The following is a 5,989-nucleotide window of genomic DNA, read 5'->3' on the forward strand; positions in this document are numbered from 1 at the left end:
TTTAAGCCACTGTAAGTCTGTTACTCACATTTCCTAACTGACACTGTCTAGTTAGGGTTTTTATTGCTGTGAAGAGACATCACAACCAAGGCAACTCTTATAAAGAAAACATTTAGTTGCGGTGGCAGAGGTCAGAGGTTCAGTCCATTATCATCATGACAGGGAGCATGGCAGCATGCAAGCAGACATGGTGCTGGAGTAGTAGCAGAGAGTCCTACATCTTACAGGCAACAGGAAGTCAATTGAGACACTGGGTGGTATCCTGAGCACAGGAAACCTCAAAGCCTGCCCCCATAGTGATATACTTCCTCCAACAAGGCCATACTCACTCCAAGAAAGCAACACCTCCTAAATAGTGCCACTCCCTATGAGATTATGGGGGCCATTTACATTCAAATTACCACATTCCACTCCTTGGCCCCCATAAGCTTGTAATAATATCATGATGCAAAATGCATTTAGTCCAACTTTAAAGGTCTCCATAGTCTATCACAATCTCAACAATATTTAAAAGTCCAAAGTTCAAAGTCTCTTCTAAGATTCATGCAATCTCTTAGCTGTAATCCCCTGTAAAATCAAAATCAAAAAGCAGATCACATACTTCCTACATATAATGGCACAGGATATACATTACCATTCCAAAATGTAGGGAAGGGAGCATAGCGAGGAAAAACTGGACCAAAGCAGGACCAAAAACCAGCTGGTCAAACTCTAAACTCTGCATCTCCATGTCTGATATCAAAGTGCTCTTCAGATCTCCAACTCCTTTCAGCTTTGTTAACTTCAACACACTTATTTCTTTGGCTGGTTCCACTCTCTGTTAGTAACTCTCCTTGGCAAGTATTCCACGACTCTGGCATCTCTAACATCTTGGGTTCTCCAAGGCAATCCAGACTTTAACTTCACAGCTTCATGCAATGGCCTCTCTACTAGGCCTCCATTCAGGGACACTCTTGACACATGCCTGGTCTCAGTAGCTGTCCTTAGGCATAGAGGCAAATTCCATAATCCATTTCTTTTATCCTTAACTCTAAAGCCAGAACCATGTGGCTGAAGCTGCCAAGTTCTGTTACTTACTGGGATTGGAACATGGCCCCTTCATTCAATTACATCTTCACCAGCTTTGTATCCTTCACTACCTAAGCTTGGCCATCCTGAAACTGGATTTCTAGACCAGGCTGGCCTCAAACTCAGAAATCTTCTAGCCTCTGCCTTCCCAGTGCTGGGATTAAAAGTGTGCCCACCACACCCAGCTCTACGCTTTTCTTTAGTTTCTTTCCACAAATTGGAAATCTGGCTAGGTGGGATCTTACTCTGAGATCACCACTCCCTTTATTCCTTAATTTGTTTATCTCCTTGAACACAGCACTTAAAGCCGTTCCTTTTCTCCTCAAATTGTACATTTTATTGTTCCTTTTCATTATAAATTTCCATTAGAGTTACTATTAATAACCATATGACAGAGTCTATACTAGGCTCTTTTGAGATTTCTTCTGCTGATGGAATTAATCCAAAACTCTTCACTTTAGCCTCAGGCAGACTCTTTGGACAAGGGCAAAAAGAAGCCACTTTCTTCACCAAAGTATCTCTAGGCCACATACTAACATTCTTCTCCTCTGAAACCTTTTGATCCCCACAGTTTACCAAATCACAAAGCACCACTGTCTTCCATGCTCCTACTAGTATGGCCCATTAAGCAGTGCTTAAAGCATTCCACTGCTTTCCTAACCCAAACTCCCAAAGTCCATATTACTCCAAACAAAAATATGGTCAGGCCTATCACAACAATACCCCAGTGCCTGGGACCAACTTCTGTCTTAGGGTTTTTATTGCTGTGAAGAGACACCATGATCCTGGCAACTCTTATAAAGAAAACATTTAATCTAGGGTGACTCACAGTTTCAGAGGTCAGAGGTTCAGTCCATTATCACTATGGGGAGCATGGCAGCATGCAGGCAGACAATGTGCTGGGGTAGCTGAGAATCCTACATCTTTAAGGCAACAGGAAGTCAACTGAGACACTGGCCAGTGTCTTGAGCATAGGAAACCTCAAAGCCCACCCCTACAGTGACATACTTCCTCCAATGAGGCCATACTCACTCCAAGAAAGCCACTCCCTATGAGATTATCGGGGGCCAATTACACCCAAACTACCCCAGACACAAAAGGCTAGCCTTGGTCTGCCTGTCCAGAAATCCCTGTAAGCAAGGCTAAGAACTTAATTCCCTCTTTTCCAACAGAAGCCTGCTGGGACTGGGTCCACTGCAGGGCCTGCCACACATAATCTGATGTTGCACACCTGATTCCAGTCTACAACTGGAAATCATCATCATTGATCCCATTCCCTGGTGCCAGGAAGCATGCCACGTGTTTCCTGGTAAGGCCTCATCCCTGTTGCTGCCTTGCCCTGTGCCTCCTCTACAAAGCAGAGAGGACATTCCTGTTACAATGTTAAGCAGATTTTGCCATACTCCATAGGTGCCCCTGCTGGCTCCCAGGCCAGCGTTTCAAGCAATCTGGAAGGCTTTATGTGTCCAGTTCCCTCTCCACCCTGACCTTCCACTGTGGCAGTCTGCCTGGCCTCCTGGCACTGCCCAGCAAGCCCCACCTCAATACCTGCTCCCCAGCTGCTACTGGCCAGGAATAGCCTTTCCAGGAGCCACCCAGTACATACCTCATTTTCTTCAAGGTCCCATCTTCAAATCTTTCCAAAAGAAGCCCCAGCTAAAATGTTGGCATCTACATCTAACAAAAGTAGGTAAGGAAGGACCATCTCAAAATGCACCAAAATGGCATACTGATCATTTGGAGTTCCTGGAGGAACTACTCACTGTTCACAGGTATCTACCCAGAACACATGCTTCAGGACAGCTATGAAAGCAGCCCATCATAAAACCATAAACTTACTTAAAACATGAGATTTTCATGTGTTGATTCCATTGTGTGGTTCTCCAGCATAAACTGCAGATGATAACATCATGTCACAAAGTCCAGAGGTAGAACTCCCTAACAACTTCAGAAAGGGCCAGTTGTCCTGTCATTTCCTACAAGCCACACACTATAAATGTTCCATGGGGAGAAATGTTTTCCCCACAAGACATCAGCACCTGGGTTATCCCAAGCCTGAATAAATAACTTTTCTTCTGCCTGCTTTTATAGGCTCCCAGATGTCTAGTGACATCTCTAGAGTTTACTGCCCCTAGTCCAGAGATCTGTGTTCCATCAGACTTTACAGGCTACTGTATATTGCATAAAAAGTCTAAAAGCATCATGCATTGGTCATTTCTTCATACTTCACTTTCTTGTGAAAATCCTCACGTGCACATAAAGGTAATAAGTGGTGTTCTTTTTTTCTTCTTAGTCTTGTATTAATTCAGTTCCAACCTCTCCACTGTCATCAAAATTAGCTGAGTGTGGTGTCATGCACCTTTAATCCCAGCACTTAGGAGGCAGAGGTGGCAGATCTCTGTGAGTTCAAGGCCAGCCTGGTCTACAGAGGGAGTTCCAGGACAGGCTCCAAAGCTACACAGAGAAACGCTGTCTTGAAAAACCAGAAAAAAAAGAAAGAAAGAAAGAAAGAAAGAAAGAAAGAAAGAAAGAAAGAAAGAAAGAAAGAAAGAAAGAAAGAAAGAAATTCTAGTCAGTCAAAATTGTGTTGTAGCCACAGCTATCCAGGGACTTTCAAATCTGAGTGACTAAGGCCCAGGAACACAGATTCCAGGTACCCTAAGCCTCATGTACCCCAGAGGTAACTCATCCTTTTAAACAGAAGGAAGTTGCTTTGCCTTGATGGGCCTCAACAAAGCCTAGATGCCTTCATTTTTTTTTTTTTTTTTTTTTTTTGTAATTTAAATCCTAAGGAGTAGCAAAGCTGATATTTGCCTTTCTGCTGTTATTGGGGTTGGAGAGGATCAATGGCCCCCAAGGCTGTTAATCCCTATTTATCAATTTCACAAATCAAAACCCTAAAATTATTTAGGAACCAGACCAGGAGTAAAGGACTCCAAATGTTTTTGGCATTTCTGGACTTCAGCCAAGACAGAGCAAAGGACATTTTTGGCTTTTGGACAAGGATACAAATCAAGGCCCCTATCTCTAAACATTCTGCCCCATTTCTATCTTTCTTTTTTTTATCATTCCCCACTGTCTTAGTTAGGGTTTCTATTGCTGTGACAAAACACCAAGACCAAAAACAAGTTGAGGAGGAAAGAGTTTATTTGGCTTATACTTCCATATCTCTATTCATCATTGAAAGAAGTCAGGACAAGAACTCAAACAGGGCAGGATCCTGGAGGCAGGAGCTGATGCAAAGCCATGGAGGGGTGCTGCTTGCTGGCTTGCTCCCCATGGCTTACTCACACTGCTTTCTTACAGAACCCAGGACCACCAGCCCAGGGGTGGCACTATTGGGAATGGGCAAAAAGCACCTTGTCCTAAGAACTGCCATTTTGACTTCAGGCTCCATTTTACCAGTAGGGTGAAACAAAGTTCAGGTTCCCAAGCCCTAGGGGAGCTGGGAACCTTCCAATAGCTGACCCACCTCCTCCCTAAACCATAGAAATAGTCATTATACATACTAGAAACATCTTGGCTGTTCCTAACAAGAGAAAGAACAAATGAATCTGATTGGTTGGATTGAAAGCTGGCATTCCATGTTGGTTAACACTGATGGGACACACGGGGGAAGCCCTAATCTTTGAATCCTGATTGATGGGAAAATGGAACTGTAACTTAGCAAGGATATTTGTGGGTTTTGTGCTTAAGTACTTGTTGAAATGTACATTTTGGGATCACAGTTCAACTCCCAAGTCTGTTTTGCCAGCCTGATGGATCAGTTTTCTGTAGTGCTGCTCAGTAATAAATCTTGCTTCGCAGAACCTCTTGGGTCTGCTTGGATTGATTCGAAGCCTCAGACCACAATAGCACCATCCACGGTGGGCTGGCCTTTCCCCCTCGAATCACTAATTAAGAAAATGTTCTGCAGCTGGATCTTATAGAGGCATTTTCTCAATTGAGTTTCCCTCCTTTCAGATAACTCCAACTTACGTCAAGTTGACATAAGACTAGTCAGCACACCCACTCTGAAGAAGAAACCCTAACTGCCATTAGGGAATTTAGATGACTCCCAACCTGGCTTCTGTCTATTGGGTGCAGTCATCTGTCTAGTGGGCCTCTGCAAGGGTCCTTAAAACCAGCCAGCCAGGTATAGTGAGAAAAGGAGGTCACCAATGGACACCTGGATAGAGATGAGGGTAAAGAATAAAATTAAGAGGGATCTGGGAGAGTAGGCATTGAGTAAGTTGGGGTGCAGAGGGTTTTAGTGATCCCACTCTTACAGACTTTCAAGCCTCAGAGGTTGATCAAGGGGACTCAGGTAGATAATTAGACTTTCTTGAGGCAGACTCCTCACCAGGTGATCCACAGCTGGTTAACTCCTGAGGTGACAATAATATGGAATGTTGCAATGTTAGGTAACTTGGGAAAGCAGGTCTCCACCCAGAGCCAGAGGCAGAACTTTGATTCCAATCTCTTGAGCAGGAGGAAGTAACTTGTCTTGAATAGGTGTGAGGTCCAAGCTCCATGCTAGAAAAGGAAGAGTGTCATAGGAGGCTGAGATGTTGAGAAGCTGCAGGAAGATAAGATATATTTTATTAACGAGCACACAGGCTTTTAGGCAGGCAGCTCCTGGCAGGTACCCAGGCAGGCACAGCCTGCGTGCAGACCAGCATGTAGGCCCTACGGAGTTAGGCATACAGGTTTACAGACAGATACACACAGACAGGTAAGCAATGGCAAAGGCTCAGGCTTCTGCCTTTAAGCTCATGTTTATACGGAACCCACACAAAAGTGTCATTCTGCTAGAACTGGTTGTCTAACAGTTGACATCACTATTTACTTTGGGGTTCCCTGAACATTCAGTGACAGCCATTATGTGCTGACTCATAGTTGTGCCCAACTCCAATAACTATTTATTTATTTATTTATTTGT

The sequence above is a fragment of the Peromyscus eremicus genome, chromosome 9 (genome assembly GCF_949786415.1).
Source record: "Peromyscus eremicus chromosome 9, PerEre_H2_v1, whole genome shotgun sequence".
NCBI lineage: Eukaryota > Metazoa > Chordata > Mammalia > Rodentia > Cricetidae > Peromyscus > Peromyscus eremicus.